Source organism: Trichosurus vulpecula, chromosome 3 (assembly GCF_011100635.1).
Source record: "Trichosurus vulpecula isolate mTriVul1 chromosome 3, mTriVul1.pri, whole genome shotgun sequence".
In the NCBI taxonomy this organism is placed as follows: Eukaryota; Metazoa; Chordata; class Mammalia; order Diprotodontia; family Phalangeridae; genus Trichosurus; species Trichosurus vulpecula.
This window is the reverse complement of record NC_050575.1, coordinates 13,812,640-13,833,642: the sequence shown is the minus strand read 5'-3', so window position 1 is coordinate 13,833,642 and position 21,003 is coordinate 13,812,640.

Below are 21,003 nucleotides of genomic sequence, written 5' to 3'. Positions count from 1 at the left end.
AGAGAGAGAGAGAGAGTTTTCCAATTAGATTTGGACAGTTTTGGAGTAAAATAGATCTGTGCTATAAAATATGAAGACTCAAATACTTTGCAAATGAAATAGAATGATACCTCGCTTGTGTGGAAATAGTTTTAATGTCATGTGGAGGCAGAGAAAGGACTTTTTTTGTCAAATCTTTATTGAGTAAGTGGGGAAGATTGGCAGGGTCCAGTTTAATCCTTCTTGGCAGCAGCCTTCCTCATGGCAGCTAGGACATGGCTGAACGCCTCTGTCTTCCTCTTGGCCCAGATGTGAATTCCCACCCCTTTTTTGATGAACTTAAGGGCTCACTTATCCTTAGAGACCTTTAACAATTCCATGGTGTGCCTCTTGTAAGGGGCAAATCCATACACTTCCTGGATCATATCTCTCACAAACTTGGTGTGCGTGGTCAAGCACCCATGGCAGCGGCAATGTTGCGGCTTTGAAACATTTTTGATAACTTTGTGACCCTTGTTGAGGCCCACAACCATGGGGTATAGGACGGGCATGGCTGCGGTGCTACCGTAGCCCCAATGGCAACCACAGCAGAAGGGAGGGAGCACATTTATTTTTTAAAAACTAGGGAAATAGAAGTATAAAGAAGTGCATTTTCAAGGCCACCAGAGATGGACAACCATGTTGAAGATTTCAGAGATGTGAAGCATTATGGTCTGTCAATGAATGCTTTGTGATTGAATATGGTAAAACTAAAAAAAGAGAATATATGCATATGTGTGTATATGTATGTGTATATACATGTATATGTATACACACACACACACACACACACACACACACACACACACACACATACATTTGGAGACTTGGATATGCTTTTAAAAGGACCATCAGTTTGTTAGGCGAAATTTGGGGAGTTAAGACTTTTTAAGTAAAAATTGGGTCACTGAAAGTCAAGCAGCTGTCATTTGAGTTATCAAAATTAGAGGAACCGGGTATAGGAAACCCAACCAGAACTGAAAACAGTAAAAAGCTGTTCTTTTGGAGCTATGGCAGTTAGAAGCAATCAGCTAGAAGAAGGCTTCGGCTGAATGATTGATGATTGGTCAGAGAAAAAGAACTGCCTATCTTCACTGGCCAATAGCTTCAGTGACAGCTTTTGCCTTCAGTGCTACCTAGAGTTGGAGAAAGTACAGGTTCTTATAAATGCTTGTTGCTTGCTGCTCCCTTAGACTTGAGAAGGAAAAAAAGAGAGAGCTTTGTAGCTGGTTTTGGTACCTGGTGAGCTGGAGTGAAGAATCAACCTTAGCTGTGTTGATGTGAGCTCCATTCTGATTGGATAACATAGCATCCAGGTAAGAGAATAATAGGCTAGTCTGGTCTATATAGCCCAGTGGCAACCAATTTGATGAACTTTGCAGTTCACTGTCTTAAGAAGACTTGTTAAATTCACATCAAGTTGACATTTTAAATGCCCATTTAAGGGTGATAGTTAATTGGAAAAGCCTGTAAATGCCATGTTCCAATAAAGAAGAGAAGAGGATTTCTCTAACTGAAGAATGGTGAGAATCAACAGTCAAGAAGTGATCAGAGAAGCAGTTTCATATGATGCAAATGGTACTGCCTGAATTGATCTATCATATTTTAGTCTCTGGTGCAGTTATGAGTGAACTTGAGGCGTATGAGTTTTCCTCTCTCATGTGCTTCCCTCTAGTGCGTGCCCATTCTTCAATTTAGATACTGACTACATTGGTTGGGATAGCTTTTTAATCTGGCTTTTATGTTTATTGCAGTATATTTTGTTATTTTTTAATGATTTTATTTAAAACCTTTTTAACTTTATATAATCAAAATTGTCCATTTTATATCCTGTGAACCTCTCCATCTCTTGTCTGGTCATGAACTCTCCCTATCTAAAGGTTTGGATATGGGGAGCTTATAAGCATAATTTGCTTAAGATGTCACACTTTATGTCTAAATCATGTACCAATTTGGTATTTTTCTTAGTAAATGGTGTGAGGTAGTGGTCTATGCCTAGTTTCTGCTAGACTGCTTTTTAGTTTTCCCAAATATTTTTGATGAATAGTGAATTCTTGTCCAAATAGCTAGGATCAATTTTCTTTCAAACATTAGTAACCATGAGCATTTGCTTATGAATATTGTGTACCTAATCTGTTCCACTGATTAAGCTTTCTATTTTTTAAAGATTAATTTATTTTCAGTTTTCAACATTCATTTCCACAAGATTTTGTATTTATGCATCTGTTTTAATAGGTGTTGTAGTGACTAGAGCACCAGATTTGGAGTCAGGAAGACTCATCTTCCTGAGTACAAATATGGCCTCAGACACGCACTAGCTGTGTGACCCTGGGCAAGTCACTTAACCCTGTTCGCCTCAGTTTCCTCATCTGTAAAATGAGTTAGAGAAGGAATGGCAAACTACTTTAGTAACTTTGCCAAGAAAAACCCAAATGGGGTCATGAAGAGTCAGACGCAACCAAAAAGACTGAACAACATTAAAGTCTATATTATTTCTTTTGCCATCCTGTTAAATGAATAGTTATATTTAAGATCTAAAAGTGTCGTAATGCAGGAGTTCTGCTCCTGGCAGGTTCACATTAGATTCGGCCAAACCAAAGAAGGACATGGAGCAATGGACAGTAGATTCATACAAGTTTATTCTTCTTGCAGCTGCCAGGCAAGAAGGACATGAGGAAATCCATCTGCACCCCTCATCCAGTGCCTACCTGATTTATAGAGAAACAGACAAAGAAGGCAATTTGCCAGCATTAGGTTCACAAGTTTATGTTAACATTAGCAACATCATGGTGATTCAACATATCACAGGCACTGTGGGCTGTTTACAACTTAAGCTCAAATGTTTATATTATGTATGGTTACATAACAATGCACAAGCACAATGAAATTGTTTACAAGTCATGATACTGGGAACTAATATCTAAAAAAGAAAAACAAATTCACCTTACATACAAGTGTCATTACGTTTTAAGTGTCTGGACATGTAAGTACCATTGAGTGGCTGGTTGTGTAGACAGAAAAGGCACCGAAGGGGACTCAAAAGTTAAAGTGGTGAATAAGGGGAATGTATTTCCCCTCAACAGGATTACCCCTAAAACCATGACAGAGTTTTGAATGTAACCATTTCATGATTGTCTGTGTCTGGGAATCTAGATCTGCCAGGGTGAGGGTAGGTTGGAGAAAGTGAGCCAACCAAGAGGAAAACAGGGATGTTGACACGCCTGGTGAGAGGTGTGAATCATGAAAAAGTACAGGTTTTGACTAAGTTCCAAAGGTAGTATTAATTGTTACATTATATTATCAAAATGAGAAATGCATTTTAAAATTGGCTCCATTTGTTGTCACTTCTGCATTGTCTAATTTTTCTGCTGATGCCTTTTTCTAAAACAAGGGGACGTTTTTCAAAATCCAAGAAAAACAAATAGTTCAGAACATGTTTCTGCCCCCACAACACTTCTTGCACATATTTACAGCAATAAAAAATATCCATCTCCTTCACTGCATTTCCACAAAGTGGTAGAAAAGTATAGAACTTTGTGGCCTTTAGAGAGTTCACATCATTTGTGCAAAACCCAGGCCTTGGGGGGAAGATACGGTTCAGTATCTTTCTCCAAAATATGAAATGGAAGCTAATGGTTTAAGCCAGTAAGTCAGACTTTAAGGATTCATTCTCGTTTATGAGACCTCTATATACTCTCCCCTCTTTAGATTTTCATGCTGCTCTTCTGTCTGAATCTCCTATAACACCTGTCTGACTCATATTCCTTTCATGAATCGTTATCCACAACTTTGAAAGAAACAATTATTAATAACTAATTTGGGGAGATTCACAGTTCGCCCTTTTTTCTATCTTCATTTCATAGACCTCAGACTCTGAAGGGTGAGTTAACCTCCTCTATCCAACCCCACTCAATCTTACAAGGACTCTCTAGTCTAAGACGAATTTCATTCAATCAAACTTGGGTAGAGACAGACCCTTTTGTCTAGATTGCCCAAGGCTGGTGGTGGTCTGGGTATAGAGAGAGTCTCTCTGTCCAAGGGTGACATGATGTCACTCAACCCCTCATTGTAATATTCATTCTCTAATTAGTTGTTAACTAATAAGAGTTGATTGCCACTGCTCTTCCAAAAGAGCATGTAATCTATGAGCCCTCCACCATGATTGTCTTTAGTCTAAGAGAGAGATGGCCAAATGACCATCCTTTTATTAAAATGCTGGCATTATTAACAAAATGATTAAATTACCCAGGAATTATGTCTCTCAAATTTTATTATCACCCCAACCCACTCCCTAACCACAGGGGTGCCCCAAAGCTTTGTACTAAATCATTTTTAATTGTCCCCACATTATCTCATTTTTCTTAACTTTATCAGGTACCATAGGTTTATCATCTCTATGCCAATGACAACCAGATCTAACAATTGAGCCTTAGTCTCTCTCTCGTCTGTTACCAACTACTGTATTGGATATTGCAAACTGGATATAATCTCAAACACAACCTGTTCCAGGTTAAACTTATTTTTTCCCACTGACATGCTCCTTTTCTCAATTTCCCTGTTTTTGTCAATAACACAACTAACCTACTATTCATCCAGGATCACAGCCTTGGGAGTGATCCATCACAGTGCTTGGCAAGCATGTTTTTGTTCTTCAGTCTCCATGGTCCCTTTCGGGGTTTCCTTGGCAAAGATACTGGAGAGGTCTGCCATTTTCTTCTGGAGCTCATTTTATAGATGAGAAACTGAGGCAAACAGGGTTAAGTGACTTGCCCAGGATCACACAGCTAGGAAGTGTCTGAAGCTGGATTTGAATTCAGGTTTTTCTGATTCCAGGCCCAGCACTCCATCCACTATACCACCTAGATGTGTTTGGTTTGTTATCACTTTATAAATGCATGCTGATTAATTAAATTTTTATGATTTATTTTTAAAATTTAATGTATTTTTACTTTTCAACATTCACTTCCACAAGATTTTGAGTTCCAAATTTTTTCCCCATCCCTCCCCACCCCCACCCCAAGATGGCATACATTCTGATTATACCTTCCCCCAATCTTCCCTCGCTTCTATCATCGCTCATCCTTCTCATATCCCCTTCTCCTTCTATTTTCCTGTAGTGCAAAATAGATTTCTATACCCCATTGCCTATATATCTTATTTCCCAGTTGCATGTAAAACCAATTTTTAAAATTCATTTTTAAAACTTTAAGTTTCAAATTCTCTCCCTTCCTCCCTCCCTGCCCACCCTCATTGAGAAGGCAAGCAATTCGATATAGGTTATATACTTGTGTAGTCATGCAAAACACTTCCATAATTAGTTATGTGGTAAAAGATTATATTTCCCATCCTATCTCACCCTCCCATTTATTCTGTTCTCTCTTTTGACCCTGTCCTTCCTCAAAAGTGTTTGCTTCTGATTACCCTCTCTCCCAATCTACCCTCACTTCTATCATTCCCCCCTCTCCCCTTCTCCCCTTCTCCCCTACTTTCTTGTAGGGTAAGATAGATTTACATACCCAATTGAGTGTGTTTGTTATTCCTTCCTTAAGCCAAATCTGATGAGAGTAAGGTTTATGTCTGCCACATGGATTCAGGTCTTTATCACCTTTTGCCTGAACTATTGCAATAACCTTCTAAGGACCCTTAAATGGTCTCCTGACCTCAAATCTCTCTTCTCTCTGATTCATCCTCCACACACTTGCCAAAGTGATTTTCCTAAAGCAACATGTCTCCCCTGTCCAAAGAGCTCCAATACCTCCCCATTACCTCTAGAATCACATATAATCTCCTCTTGCATTTAAAACTCTTCACAACATAGCTCCAAGCTACCTTTCAAGCTTTGTTATACATCATTCCCCTTATTGCCATCTATGTTCCAGCCACACTGGCTTTCTTGTTGTTACCCAGACATAGCATTCCATCTTCTACCTTTATGCTTTTCCTCAGAGGGAAGGGTTGGGCCGACTGGATCCACCTCAGGCAGGTTGGGCAGGTACACCAGCACTGATGGCAGTGCAAAATTGCCTTTAGTACCTACTGCCCTTGACCCATTAGGTATTGGTTGGGCCTCTGATGCTCATCTTTAATGCACAACCACAGCTAATCTCCTCTAGCCCATTTTTGTGGTTAACACACAGTCCTTTGGGGGTTTTTGAATGTCTTTTTTCTTGCTAGCAAGAAATGGGAAATTGACAGGGGAAAAAGAGTTCCCTCCCCTAAGCCTTCTTCCCCCATGCTTAGCACTTGTGGCAAAGGATAAAATCACACATAGGTGTGATTACCGGTCCTTTTCAGTCGTGTTTCAGTTGTATCTGACTCTTCATGATGCCATCTGGAGTTTTCTTGGCATAGGATGAGGAAAGTCCTCCTGTTGAGTCTTGAAGGAAGCCAGAGAAATTAAAAGCAAAGGTGATAGGAGAGAGCATTCCAGACATGGAGAACAAGAGATGAAATGTCTGCTTCAAGAAACTTCAAGTAAACTAGATTGACTGGAAGAATGAATGGAAAGGCAAGAAGGAACTAGGTTGTGAAGGACTTTAAATGTCAGAGGTGTCTGTGTGGGTCCAGAGTCATGGCTCATGACATTGCAGTATACACAAACACAATTTCTCATATGAGAAATAGAGAAGTGAGCAGTGATTGAACAGGTCCAGCCTACATCTACTTAAATTAGTTTATACCAAGTTAATTCCCAGTCCCATATCCGTAAAGAAAAGATTGTTGCTGTTCAGTCATATCTGACTCTTTGTGACCCCATTTGGAGTTTTCTTGGCAAAGATGCTGGAAGGATTGGCCATTTCCCTTTCTAGCTCATTTTACAGATAAGGAAACTGAGGCAAACAAGGTTAAGTGACTTACTCAGGGTCACACAGCTAGGAAGTGCCTGAGGCCAGATTTGAACTCAGGTCTTCCTGATTTCAGGCCTGGTGCTCTTTGCACTGTGCCACCTAGCTGCCCTAAAAAAGGGGTACCCAGCCTAAAGTATTAAAATTTATCATCAAGGAAAGAAGAAATTACCATGGGCAGATAATGTTACTCTCTTCACTTCTTCCCTCTGTAAGCCTTGAGGTGAAGTGAGAAGCAAGGACAGATGGCCTAGAGTTAGGGGACTATCCCTGGAAGGAGGAAGTAAAAGAGAATTAGGAGAAGGAGGTGGTGGAATCCCCCATGCCACAGTGGAAAGGGAAGAAGAGTTCCCCGTGGCCTCCCATTTGGATGGCTGGTCTGGGTAGCATTTTGAATATAATGGAGGCACATAAATTAGGTGTGTTTAAGCAAAGGGACTGCCTATAGATTAGAACAGGCTGGTTTTTACATTTCCATTAGTTGGTTCTTTTAATGTGTGGAGCTATAACTCATTTCTCAAGCTTGTAAAGAATAATTAGGTTACAAGAAAATAGGAGGATGAAAGACTTCACTGAACTCTCCGGTATCACAGATTGGAAGCTAGACCTCCCGATGTGCCAAAAACTGGAGAAAATAATTGAATCCACAGAGCCTGCGACAATCAAAATTAATATTGCTCACAACTCTTTTTAAACAAATTCCTCATGATTGTTAATTTCTTCACAATGCTAATAGGCCCAGAGGCTCACCCTCTCCTTGTTTTGACATCTTGCCAGTCTACACTCTGAGCTGTGGGCTCCCTCCACTTTCAGAACTGTGTATCTCCCTAGATGAAAGCTGACAAAAGAATATAAAAATAGTCCGGATTAACGCTGACTTCAAAGGCCCAAGTCAGGAAGATTCCCGTTTCATCTCCAATGTGAATAATTCATCACTTCTAAAGCTTCTCTCTTAGCTCAGAAGCATCATTATCGCATTTTCTTTGATGAGACTTTTTAAAAAATCATAAACACCTAGCCCATTAGGAAGAGAGGTTCATAATAAGTGTCATTTACATTTATTATTGTCATTTACATCTATTTACTTAAGGGGTCTCCCATGTGCTACAAGCAGCTAGTTGACCAAGGAAGTCTGCCAAAGAGATCCCTGGTCTCCTCTTTGAGAGAGCGAGATGAGGAGACAGAGCTGGTTAACCAGATGGCTCGTTTGTCTAGTTCTTTTGAGGTTAGAAATGCTCTCCTCAAGACAACCAAGAGAAACAGGCAGAGTTCTAACTAGAGTCAGGCAATCATGGCCTGCTAGCTCGAAGGGAACACTTCCTTCCTAGAGGGACTCTGGCCTACCACCCCAATCCTTGTGGGCCTCTGCCACTGCCTTGCTACAAGAATAAGCTCCCTTGTTCTCCCTCCCAGACCCAGGCTGCCACCCTGAAGTTCCAATTACCTTCAACTAAGTCCCACCTTCCCCACCAGTATGTCACCACCCTCTCCCCTCCCACATACCATACATAAAAACATGCCTTCACACACACACCCATACATACATATCTATATGCATGTGTATACACACACACGCACACACATATATGCATACACACAGACCCATATACATACACGTCCTCATACTCTCACACACACATACATCCATACACACACATCCATGCATATACATACACATATACACTCTTACACATACAAAGAGTATATGTGTATGTATGTATGTACATATACACATACATACATATATATATATTCTCTCTCATACACACGCAACACACTCATGCATGTAACATGCACACACACACATCCTCACCCACATATACACACACATCCCTCATATACATACTCACATACACACACACCCATATATACACCCATGCATGTATATGCACATACACATTTTCACACACATACATACACATATTTACTCTCTCTCACACACACACATACACACCCTCATATACACACTCTTACACACATACACACATACACACACCCATGCATATATACGCCTTCACCCATATACATACACATATTTACTCTCACACACACATAAATACCTATATGAACACACATACACTCATATACATACTCTTACACACATACACTCATACACACACCCATGCATATATACACCTTCACCCATATACGTATACGTATTTTCTCTCTCTGTCTCTCTCTCTCTCTCTCTCTCTCTCTCTCTCACACACACACACACACACACACACACACATACACACACACCCTCATACACATACTCCCCCACACACATATACACCCATAAGCATGCACACACACTCTCATATACATACTCTCACACACATACACATACCCATGCATATACACAGCCTTACACACATACATGCACACATACTCTCTCTCTCTCTCTCTCTCTCTCTCTCACACACACACACACATACACACCCTCATATACGTACTCTCACACACACATAAATACCCATATGAAGACACATATACTCATATACATACTCTTACACACACACCCATACACACATCCATGTGTACATACACCTTCCCCCATATACATATACGTATTTTCTCTCTCTGTCTCTCTCTCTCTCTCTCTCTCTCACACACACACACACACATATACACACACACACCCTCATACACATACTCTCACACACACATATACACCCATATGCATGCACACACACTCTCATATACACTCACACACATACACACACCCATGCATATATACACCTTCACCCATATACATATACATAGTTTCTCTCTCTGTCTCTCTCTCTCTCTCTCTGTCTCTCTCTCTCTCTCTCACACACATACACACACATACACACACACACACACACACACACCGTCATACACATACTCTCACACACACATATACACCCATATGCATGCACACACACTCTCATATACACTCACACACATACACACACCCATGCATATATACACCTTCACCCATATACATATACATAGTTTCTCTCTCTGTCTCTCTCTCTCTCTCTGTCTCTCTCACACACATACACACACACACCCTCATACACATACTCTCACACACATATACACCCATAAGCATGCACACACACTCTCATATACATATTCACACACATATACACACCCATGCATATATACAGCCTTACACACATACATGCACATATACTCTCTCTCTCTCTCTCTCTCACACACACACACACACACCAATACACACACACACCTTCACACATGCCCTACACACACATACCCTCCTATACATAGGCCTTTTCTGCATTGATGTCTGAGGGTGAAGAAGTCCTCCATTCACAGAAAATGACACCAGACAGTAAGAGGAGAGAATCTAAAGATTGCTTCCTCCTTCTCCCTTCCTATCAGGCCATTTGGCCCCAAGAATAAGACCTGGGATTTTGGTCTTTTCCTTCATCCTTTTCCATTCTAAGTGTAGGGAGTGGAATCTCTGACTGAGCCTGGGAGCTTGAGCCATGAAGATCTGGGAATTCAAGAATCCAGGTCACATATTACAGCTGTTCTAGTAACAAAACTCTGAAGAGCAAGGGTCTGGGGATGCTAGCCTAGCTGAGCTTTGGACTTGCATTTGGTGGGACTAATGCTATGTAGGAAGTGAGTTAAACTTTGAAAATAATTCCACAGACTCTAGTTCCTTAGGGATGGAACATTCCCCTTTCTTAACATAATTATACTCAACTAGGGTCATGTTGTACTGTTCCTGGGCCTGAACCATGCCTTTTACCTGGGATCAATGATGAGGTCATTGTATGCCAAAGTAGTTTGCCAATGTCATCTGCACCCCAGATGAACATTTCTCTCCCTAAACTGAATTTTCCCCCAAATTTTTAGTTGTGTCTCTGGAAGCAGATAGTTAATAGGTAGTAGGAAATAAGTAATAAATGTTTTTATCTCCACTCTACAGATGAGAAGACTGATTCTCAGAAAAATGAAGGTCTCATAGCTAGTCACTGACAGGATCAAGATTTAAAGCCTTGCCTTTTGACACCCCATCCAATGTTCTTCTCACTATACTTATATTTAGATATTTGATTCTGAATGAAGATGAAAGGAATCAAGGAGCATTGGCGTGGTAGTCAGGTCTAACCATGGCAACCTCTGTTCCTTGGGCTCCACTGACTCCCTATTAGCTCTAGTATCAAATAAAACCCCTCTTTTGCCATTTAAAGCTCTTTACAACTTGGTCCCTCCTTACAGTTCTACTTTCCTCCCTTTTGCAAACTCTATGATCCAATTGCAATTTCTCACACAGAACAACCTATCTCCCATCTCTTGGCATTCATACCAGCTATTCCTCACATTTGGGAGTCTCTGCCCCTTCAGTTCCACCTCTTAGTTTAACTGGCTTCCTTCTAAACTTTATTTAAATCATGACTTCTGCAGAAGGTCTTTCTCAGACCTTCTAGCTACTAGTGCCTTTTATTCCTAGAACATTTTCTATCTATTGTGTGTGTGTAGATATAGCTATAGATGGGTATAGAGAGATAGATCTTGTATAGATAGATATGTAGATATATGGAGATAAGTATAGAAAAGTAGATATTATATATATTTGCATATAAATACATACATATGTAGGAATTTTTAAATATAAAGGCAAGCATCAAGAAGAACCTAGAAAGGTAAATTTATTTGAACAATTGGAATACATGAGAGAGAAGATAGACAATGCCAACTCTCCTACTTCATTTTGCTGAAGGAAGACTCTGGAAAGAAACCAACTGGAGAGGAGTTGGCAGTCTCTCTCATGTCACTGTTCTCAGCTTGCTACACTAGAGAATTTGGGGGAATTTCCCCTTGGATGAGATCTAGAACTCTCTTAGTTGAGCTGAGTTACCTCACTCCCAATGGATGACCTCCTTCATTCCGTATTGTCTGGTATTTATTTTCGTATGTATACTTTATCTGATTTTTGTTTCACCTATGGATTTGGATAAATAGGTTTCTTTGGTATTTCCTATGTGCATGTTTACTGTGGAACTGGTATTTGGTGGAAAAGAAGTCAAACCTTGGATACAAACTTTGGGATCCTGCTTCCTCCATTAATGAAACAGCAATCAAAAATTAGTTTGAACCTGAAAATACATCTCTTAGCCTAAAAATATTTAAGCAGATAGGTGTAATTCTACCCCAGTACCTCTTCTGTTTCTCTGAGGAGAACAGAGAAACCCCTGGACCCAATTCCTGCTTTCCCTCCTAGCAAGAGTTAAAGCCTCCCTTTGAAAAGGGTTGCAGGAGAAGAAGCTGGAGATGTCTATTCTGCTCTGATCAAGTCACACAATGATACTCCATGCTACATGTGAGGGGGTATATATAACAACAATGCTACTTGCCACTACTGTGGCTGTGTAAGAACACCAGCACAGATGAGGACTGCTAGCACAGATCCTTTGATCTGCTTTTCTAAGAAAAGCAACTTTAAGGGGTTTACAATCTCACTTTAATCAAACATATATATAACATTCACTTAGTTCAGGGAGAAAAGTCAGCAGCATGAACTTCAGAGCAAATACAAACAGAAATTACAAACAGAGAAAATATAAACAGAGCAAATAACACAAATCAACAGACAGGCTTCTCTCTGTCTGACCAAAGCTATACATACATAGTTACCAGAGAAAGAAGCACCAACATCTGGGTTTTCAAAGCTGGGGGAATCCATGATGGCCACCCAGAGTCTTATCTAGTCAAATCACACCACACTCTTCCAGTGAGTGAGAGCCCCAAAACAAAATGCCAACCTCAGAGCTTATATACCTTGTTCAGGGCCCTGAGGACCCAGTGCCTACTTAGCGAAAGGGTGTGGGAAAGATCTTTAATCACTAGCACCATAACGTATACATTGTTTCTAATCAATGACTCTTGATTCAAACAAAGGCAAGACTCGAAGACATCTGATTGCCTCAGTGCTGAGAAGCATTCCAAAACAAAAGACAACAAAAGGTCCCACTTTACCTCTCTGATTCAAACAAAGGCAAGATTCATTAAAGGCACTTCATTGCCTTAGCACTCCAAAAGAGAAAACAGTAAAAAAAAGTCCCACCCTGCTTAACATTAAAGCATACCTTATCACAAAGATTTCAGGTGGGTTTTTTTTAATATCATCATTTTCAGTGCTCCAAACACTTCTTAAATTCTCTCTCCTTGAACTATTTTCCCAACCAGTTGTTTTTGATAACAGACATCTTACATTTTCTTCTATTTTTTCAATCTTTTGATTTTGTTCTAATATTTCTTGATGTCTCTTGGAATCATTGATTTCTGTTTGGTCCATCTAGTTTCCAGGAAACCCAGGTCCTGTAAGGTTTACCACTTTCTCTTTTGAGTCCCTTTCTATTCTTTCCTCAAGAGCTTTCACTTCATTTTTAAAAATCTTCTTCTTCACCTCTTCGAGGTGTTCATGTAGTCCTTTTACCATGGGTAAAATCCCTTTTAAAAAATGAATTTTTTCTTAGAGATGTTATGAACAATTTTTTTATAATGGTTAGTGTGTTCTTTGATTTATTCATCTCTTTTTTGCTTGCTGAATTGAGATTTTGTGCTACTGTCAGTCTTCATTACCTGCTGTGCTTTTGGGTGGGATGGCTGTGTCTGTGTGGTCTCATCCTAGGCTCCTTGGGTTCTTGTGTTGACCTCTATCTCTAGGGCACAGGTTCCCCTGGATCTTTGATGTTCAGAGTGCTGGATCTTTGGGGCCCTCTCTAGCACCTCACAGAGAGTTAGGGACCCCAGAGTCCCTGAAGCTAGACCAAGGCTAGTCACTATTCACTACTTGTCACTTATTGTTGATCCCTACAGTTTCCAAGGTCCTATAGGGCCCTGGGGCTTACTGACTAACTTTGAATTTTCTCAAGGGAGCCCTTATTCTTGCTGCCATCTGACACAGAGCCTTGGAGGCTATACATGTCCATTCTCTGGCCAAGCTGGTTTTGCTTTTCTTTTTTCCCCCTTTCCTTGGGCTTCTGGCTGCCTTTTTGCACCATTCTGGGGTGAAAGAAGTGAACTTACTCTAGTTTCCCACTGGCTTTCTTGATTATTTTTCAGTCTATTGTGAACTTCAAGGTTTTGCTGAAGTAAGCACGGAGTGTGGAAGCTGGGCAGCCTGCTAATTCAGGCAGCCATCTTGACAAAAAGTCTGGTATAGGGGAGTCCCAATGAAGGACTTCCACTCACCAGTGAAAATCAGCAATCTCTCTAAAAGTTATAGTCTTAGATAACTACTTCAGATACCATAGATTAAGTGACTCACCAAGGGTCACATAGCCAATTGATATCAGAGGAAGCACTTAAATTCAGATCCTCTTCATTCCTAGCAAGTTCTCCATCCACTTCACCACACTGCCTCTTAGACAAATATGTGACCACCTTGTCCAGCAACAGCACAACATCCATATAGAACCTTCATCTGGGAATAATATTTTTCTTATTGTGGATTTTCTCAAGTCTGCTTAAGAGAAACCCGAAGATTTTCTTAGAATTCCATGGATTTCTCTGGAATACTCACGTTCGAAGAACATTTAGCAATTGTTGAGGAATTTTTTTCTTTTGTTTTGTTTTCCTACCGGGACTTCCCTTTAGAACTGAACTTCTGGGTTTCATTATCCCTTGACTTTATGCTAATGAGCAAATTTTATGCTGCAGCTGTACAGTTGGCCTATTAGTTTTCATTGTTGTATGGTACCCTGAATTTATGCTAACGAGTAAGATCTAGTGCTCAGGCTTTATGCCACAGCTGCAGAGTTTCCTCATTGTGTTCTCCAGTATGGATATTTGTTGCAGTGTTCTGTACATTGTGAGTATGATCTAACTTAAAATGAGCCATATGGTTGTTACAACTTTAGAGAATCGTCGTGAGGCATTGGAATTGAAGCTTGACTGAGAACTTCTGATTCGGAGAGTACCCAAAGACACTGAGGATGGAGCTATGAAGAAAGCCTTGAATGAGTCAATAAATGGTTTGGAGGGATGCAAAGTACTTATTGGACAGCTAGGTGGCGCAGTGGAGAATGCCAGGCCCGGAGTCAGGAAGATTCACCTTTCTGAGTTCAAATGTGACCTCAGACACTTAACTGTGTGACCCTGAGCAAGTCACTTAACCTTGTTGGCCTCAGTTTCCTCATCTGTAAAATGATCTGGAAAAGAAATGACAAACCTCTCTAGTATATTTGCTAAGAAAATCCCAAAAAGGGTCATGGAGAGTTGAACACAAGTGAAAAACAACTGAGTTGTAACAATGTAGCAAGTTGCAGTCCTTTTCAGGAGAGATGCTACAGTACAAAGAGGTTCAACATATCCAGTGCCCAACTGATGAGGGACCTTTCAAGTCCTGGATTCAAGCCCTAGACCATGCCTCAACAACCATTTCAGCAGCACCAAAAGAGATAGAGAAAAATTGCTAAGCGGTCTTCAGGGAACAGCTTTCAATCTGGTTATGTGCTTTGAAATCAGAGGACCTTGGTGTCACAATATTGAAATGCTTGCAACGAGCTTATGCTAAATTCCCCAACACATACCAGCATGAAGAGGAGGATCTCTCAGAATTCACGATGCATGTGCAGAGACTGCTTCAGAGGGCAGCCGTTAAGGGAACAGTGAAGCCGGAATGAGTGGAATAATTAGCCACCGCCAACACCAACATATGACCAACTGCCTCTGACGAGCAAGTAAAATGAGGAGCCATAGGAATAGCTTCCTATGTTTCCACAGAATGTGCTCATTCTTACTGTTGAGTCATTTTTCAGTCGTGTCTGATTCCTCATGACCCCATATGGGGTTTTCTTGGCAGAGATACTGCAGTGGTTTGCCATTTCCTTCTCCAGCTCATTTTACAGATGAGAAAACTGAGGCAAATAGGGTTAAGTGACTTGTCCAGGGTCACACAGCTAGTCAGTGTCTGAGGCCAGATGTTGAACTTCTTGATTCGGGGCCCAGCACTCTGTGCACTATGGTACCACCTAGCTGCCTGACTGCTGATCCTCCTAGCAGCTTGACCCCCAAAGGCACTGTTCAGGGGAGCAACATTTGTGAAAACTGGACAAATTGACAAACCACCACAGGTTCTTCCATGACACCTCACCCCCCTACACACTTCTACCCTTTGCCAGCAGACCTGAAAAAGAAAGTTCTCCCCACCAAAGTCCTTGGCACTGATAAATGGTTTAACTCAGAAATGGATATGGTTTTACCCATGGAAATGTCATTAAAAATTACTCTCTGCTTTAGCACTGCATCCTACATACCATAGGACCTTTCCATCTCACTTATAGCTGAACGGTCATAGGTATTGTCTTTCACGATCAGAATGTAAGCCTCTTGAGAGCAGGGACCATGTTGACTTTCTTTTTGGACCCTCTGTGTGTAAGGAATTCATTCACCTCACCACTGCACAAAACAAAGAAGCCCTGGGAAAAGTCAAAGTCCCTGAGTCACTGTGTCAGAGGAAGAACAGTAGCAATGAAGGACAGCCCCTTTCTGCCAGCCAAGAGTTTGAATATCAATTACCCACCAATTCTCCAAGCATTCTCTGCTCCCTCCCCATGAGTCAGCACCAGTCTCAAAACTTGATCTACACCCTAGGTTCTCACTCCATGCCCCAATTTTTGATCCAGAATTAAAAACCCCATTAAAAACCCACCCTGTTTTTTCTATTTTGGGTACCTAACTCCATTCAGAAACCCAGTCAACTAACCTGTGTTTGTCCTTCCCAACCCCCCTTTATAGCATATCTCCCCTCGGTAAAGCTTGCATGCTTCCCTTTTTTTCCTGTTTGCTCCTTTTCCTCTGCTAAGTTTTGTCTAGTATGGCCCCACCTCCCAACCACACCAGTTTTCTCTTTAGAAACATCCTTGTCACCCATGGCCGTGACAAATGGTGTTAGCAGCTGCAGCCAACTCTTAAGCCTCTTCTTGGGAAAGGCAGAACACAAGGACTGGATCAGGAACTGCCTGGCCCAATGGCAGGGCCTCTCTACTTCTCCCAGACACCAAGGCTGTGACTAGGAGCCTTCCCATGAATCACGTGCCCCTTGGCCATTTCCCCTAGCAAAATAAGTGGCAAATAAGGGAGATTACCATCTTTCCTTCAACTGTCGTATTGAAACAGTGTAGAGTACTTTGTTCAGAGAAAGTACTTCATATTTGCTTTTTAAAAAAATTCATTCATTCAAATAAACACTGATCTCTAAAGTCCTTTCCAACTATGGCAGCATTTTAGTCTATTTAAATTTAGGTCTGTTTTCCTGGAGTAGAAGTACCCCCACCCTTGGATTACCTTTGCCTGAAGCCCAACCAGCCTCCATTGACCTTTTGGCCCCCCAATTCCCACCATATTTTTAGAGGGATGGAACATGATCCATTTAGAAGGCTGTTTGGCAGGGCCAGGGGTAACATGGTCACTGGGACAGCTGTTCCTAGTTCTCAGGCTGTGGAAAATTACAACTGTTCACAACTGTCCACCTGGAGCTAACATACAGTTGTGTCCAAAAAGACCAAAAAAACCCTGACCTCCCTTGTCCAGGACAAACCCATGACATAAGAATGACCCCACTTTTTCTCTGCCAGGATATACAAGGGGAAGGAGAGAATTGGTCTTGTTATATCTAAAAACATTAAATTCAATTTTCTTGAAGACAGCACATTCAACGTTAGTCTCATCTTTAATGAGTATTCACTACAGACCAGGCAGCCTGGGCTCTATGAGGACAAGACTCCATTCTACGTGAAGTTTTTATCTCCTCTAGCACCCAGCACACGGTTCTCCACACAGTAGCTGTTTAACTGCATGTTTCTTGAAGTCAGATGAATGGAGTGCAGTTATTAGGAGAAATTCTTCAAAAACCGAGCTAGAGAGGAGGGACTAGTGATCCTAAGAGCAGAAGAGCTCATTGCAGAAAGGTTGAGTACTCTCTTTTTCTCCTCTCTTCTCTTCTCTTCTCTTCTTCTTCTCCTTCTTCTTCTTCTTCTTCTTCTTCTTCTTCTTCTTCTTCTTCTTCTTCTTCTTCTTCTTCTTCTTCTTCTTCTTCTCCTCTCTCTCTCTCTCTCTCTCTCTCTCTCTCTCTCTCTCTCTTTCTCTCTCTCTTTCCATATAAAACACACACAAACATGCATGCGTGTGTGTGTGTGTGTGTGTGTGTGTGTGTATTTTTGGTCACAGCAATTCATAAATAATAATAATGAAGAATGAGGGAGTTACAGAGTACCCACTGTCGATGAAATCATCTTTTAAACCACTTACTTATATGTACAAGGCATGGCTGTTCCCAAAGGTTCTGTGTAATTTGAAATTTTGTAAATGTGATCCTCTTAAAGGCAGCTATAACTACACTGGATTTGAAGTCAAAAACCCGGGCAGGTCATTTATTTTTCTTTGTGAACAAATTGACTATGGGAAAGAGGAAGGGGAGGACAGTGGGTGTACACTGAGATCTAAAGATCAAGACACTTGAACCCCTGGTCTCACTCAGCCACTTCACTGGGCAAATTGCTTCTTCCCATGGGCCTCAATTTTCTCATTTGCAAAATGTTGATAACAATCCCTGCCTTGTCTGCCTCACAGGGCTATTGTAGTAATGACTCACATTGCATATATATATAGGACTTTAAAGTTTGCAAAGCACTACCCTTACAACAACCCTATGAAGTAGAGTACGAATATCATTAATCCCATTTTACAGACGAGAAAACTGTGGCTTTGGGACTTGAACTGATTGGCCCATCATCACACAGCTTCAGAAGCATTAACTCAAACCCAGGGCCCCTGACAGTCCAAGTCCTTTAAGCCAAGCTGCCTCTTAATCTTGGGGCAAAGATCAAATAATTTAGTGGAATTAAAAGCATTCTATAAAGCTGTATAAATGGGAATGGATATTATTGGTGATAATAAAATGCACTACGAAGATAGAATCAGGGCCCTGAAGATTAATTTTGCCTCCTTCACAATTTTGCCCAGAATTAGTCCCACCTCTGAGTCTAATTTCAGAAAAAAGAAAAAGGGAGAAAACTTAATTCCAAAAGGCAGCCCGAGTTATGAATGACCTCCAAAGATGTAGGCCCAGAGGGTTGTGTGCCCTTGACATGTTTTCCACTTTTTTAACCTTTGGAATCAAATGTCACAGCCCATTCCCCTCCTGATTTGCTTTTAGCTTCATAACCTTTGGCTTGATCCCATGAAGAATTTCCCATTCAGGTAGAACAGGGGCTTCCAGTGATTTCTCCTTTTTTGATAGGTACATTTTTCACTGACACTTTCCCACACATCTAGGTATAATGTTCAGAGTCATGTCCATAGGAAAATTCAATCTATTAGTGGAACTTGTCACCTACCCTCTGGAGCAATCTAAGTAGAATAATTTAGAGACCTTTACTCAGAGTACTTTTTTCTCATTGTCTTTTCTCCAAACCTATTAAAAGTCTGTTCCTACCCATAGACTTTCATGTCAGAAAATTCCATTAGCCTTCAGTTTGCCAGAGGGAAACAATAAATCATGAAGCATTTTGAATTTTTTAAAATAATCCAAACATTAAATTAATCTAATTATCCTTGCATGTTAAAGGAGACTCATGATTGTTCTCTTTTCACATGGAAATGTGTCCTTTGGTAAGTTCATTAATATAATTATCAGGATATTTTTAACATGTATATTACAAGTATTCTAATGTCATACTGATCATTTAAAACAGGGGTGTCAAATCCAAATGGAAATGGATCCTTGTGGAAGCATATCGACTTAGAAAAGTACATATTACCATTATCTATATTGTATTTTTATTTTGTTAAACATTTCCCAATTACATTTTGATCTTATTTCCTGGAGAGTTTAATGCTTCTGTTTTCAAATATTTCTATGATCCATAATAAATGACTGCTGTTAAAGCAGTAATGACACAATGGCTTTTCCCGTCCTCAAGCATTTATTAAGCACCTACTATATGCCAGCTAGCGTATCAGGCTCTGCGGTACAAGCACAAAAATAAAATAGTCTTTGCCCTCATTGGCCTTCTGTTCTGTGCAGGAAAAAATACAGTCACATGTAAGTAAATAAACAAAATCCACACAGTAAATACAATTCACAGAGGAAGTGGTATTTGAGCTGGTCTTTAGAGGAAGCTGGTGCTTCTAGCAGGCAGCGGTGAAGACAGTGGGCATTCCAGGCCTAGGAAACAGCCTGTGTAAAGAGAGGGCAACTAGAGAGAAGGTTGTAGATGAGAAACAGCAAATAAGGCTGCTATACCTGCAGTATGCCCTGTGGGCAGAGCAGCGATATATCTGGCTGCTATCTATCTATCTATCTATCTATCTATCTATCTGCAGGTATCTGTATTTGTACAGCACATACGTGTATCAACATAGATACACGCATGTATATATCTAAATACCTAGAAACATATGTATTTATATAGAAATTATATATAATATAGACATATGCATGTGTGTATATATGTATGCACATATATACATTATATATACATGCATATACACATATATCATCTCATAAATATCATACAAACCTGGTAGTAATGACAGTTATGCTGACTCAGTGGCCCATTGTTCCCAGCTCTGACAGGAAATCTGTGTTGAAGGAGGCATCACCCAGGCTGCAGCAAGTCACTCCCTCCCTGTTTGTACCTGTCTATGTCTGTTAAATATCACATACGGGCAACTGGAGAGGAACTGAGACGTAATGACCCACTCCATTTTGCTGACCTGCACCTATCCAAATTGTCTTTATCTCATTACAAAATTTATCAGTGAAAGATGGCTCCATCTTTAATCTCCCCCTGCTGATCACCAGTGATCAAGCCCATCAATGTGTTGCTACCATGACATATATTCAATAACTCTTTTAATTCTCTTTGTCCTGAGTTTTGCCTCATTAATCGGGGATGGGGGGAGCCCAAACAAAGAATGTTCCTTTTCCCAGTAGATAAATTTCATAACCAGAATGTGGCACTGGAGTTCCAGTGCTAAATTCTATGATCCTGAGATTAAATCTTGTTCAGAAGAGGGGAAGGAAAGAGTATTAACACTGGATCAGAAAGGGCCCTGATGGGAAGTGTCAAATTTCCCAGATAGAAGTAGGGATCTAAGGATCATGGGAAGTGAGCTCCACATAAAGGAAATGGGTCATATGCCA